The sequence below is a fragment of the Condylura cristata genome, unplaced genomic scaffold, assembly GCF_000260355.1.
Source record: "Condylura cristata isolate star-nosed mole 26May11 unplaced genomic scaffold, ConCri1.0 scaffold00015, whole genome shotgun sequence".
NCBI lineage: Eukaryota > Metazoa > Chordata > Mammalia > Eulipotyphla > Talpidae > Condylura > Condylura cristata.
The window spans coordinates 36,293,416-36,295,402 of record NW_004567116.1 but is presented as its reverse complement, the minus strand read 5'-3'; positions in this window follow the sequence as shown (position 1 = coordinate 36,295,402).

Sequence of the window (1,987 nt, the reverse complement as noted above, 5' to 3'; positions counted from 1 at the left end):
TGTCTTCCTCACTCCCGCTCCCCGTTTTTCCCTTTTCCCCCTTTTTCTAGGAACCTCCGCTCGCTGACACCATTCCCACCTTGAGACCCTGCCTGTTCTGCCCAATAATCCATGATTGGGGACAAAGTCTCCGACAGGGAAAATCAGGAACAGGGTTCTATTGATATTGGTAATGGAATGAATGCTTTAAAATTTCAAGAAATAAGTTGGAAATTGTAGTAAAAATAATGTTTATATATTCATTTTTAGAATTTAGACACAGAGGGTACAGAGGCATATCTAAAGTCTTCCTTATTTCCTTTTTCTGCTCCTTCTTTTCTCTGTCTCTGGGTTCATCCTTCTCCCTCTCTTCATGCCATCTTTTCTTTCTTTTTCTCTCTCACCACCCTCCACATCTTCCTCTTCCTTTCTCTTATTTGTATACTACACACATGATTAAATCTTAATTGCATTTCCTTTCATTGTTGTTAGTGATGTTACTGCCAAATTGAGCATTTACTCCTAATGGGTAAAACTAATGTCCTATTTTGGTCACCACACAAAATATAAATAGTTCATGTAGAGATTTGCCATGTCCAGTGGGGGTTAGTAAGAAACGGCTAGAAGTTGTCATTAGCCTGGTACTTGGAATGGCACTAGAATTTGGATGGTGGTTGTGTAACCTGTGACTGAAGACAAAAACTGTTACAGGTGGTGTCCCCTGGAGGTCCTTGCTGGTGAGAATGGTTAGCCCCAGGGAAAATGGGAACTGAGTATTGGTGGGAGTGTGGACTCTGATAAGTAATATAAGACATGCAGAAGCAGCACTCCCAGGAGTCAGGGTTTGGGATTCAGCATTTTTGGATTGTCAGTAATTCTAGGGTCAGTATTTCTTCCACAACCACACAGCTCTTCCAGAAGGCTGAGAAGGGAGGAAATGGAGAAGTTTCTAGCAGCCAACCTCAGAGGGAAAATTTTGGAGACTTAGGAAATACCAGAGTGATTGTAACTGTTCCCAGTTTTGCTGCTGTTAGAGCCTGGGCTTGAGCCTATCCTGGAGCTGGGTGCCTCACTGAGCTGCCTGAGTGTGGACGTTTGTAGGGACATTAAGTCAATGAAGCCGCTGCTGTATCAGTTGCCAGGAGCTATGCTGGGGCATCCTGGCAGCTCCGTGAGCATCTCCAGTGTGTCTTCTGCGGTCATCATGAGTTGGATCCTAGCCTAGAGTCTGGCTGCCATGTGCTCCTTCTCTAAGGAGAGGGAAGATGCTATCTTGGGAATATTTGTGTTTGGGATTTTAAAATACTGGGCACCACTTCAGGTGAGGTAAGTGGCCATTTTAGCCTTAGTGACTCTGTTTTTTCCCTGGTTTGTTGAATAAATCCCATTACTATTGTTCTCTGAAACTGAATTGTCTTGCAATTGTGTTCGTGGGTAAATTCTCAGACAGTGACCAGTAAACTAGTTGGGCAGTGTCGCTGGCCAGTTCTAGTGCCCCTGGCTGCCCTGTACCAGTTAAAATGAGACTACAGACACATAAGGGTGAGGATGTACCCCTGAAATATGCATAGTATTGTAAATTTATGTTAAGCCAATAACATTTTATGAAATAAAATGTTCCCTCTTAAGATAACACTTTTTTGTAATTTTAAGAAAATTATGAACACTTTGTGAAGATTATATGTTGAGCAGTGCTTATGGGACTCAAAAGCATTGACTTAGCACTTAGAATAGTCTGCATTCTGATGCATTTTAATTTACCTTCATTTTATAGTGAATTTATCAGCCATATACAAATTATACAACTTTGGGATTACATCTTTTTTTAATTTTTTTTAAAGATTTTATTTTATTTGTACATACAGAACTGGGGTACAGGCCAGAGGTTCAGGGGCGATGAGAGGCTTCACCAGAGACAAAGCAGGGAGCAGAACAGGCAGATCTATGAAGTACACTGCTGAGCGGAGCAGCAGGCGGTCAGGAGAGGTCTGCCTTGCCATGTGGGTCT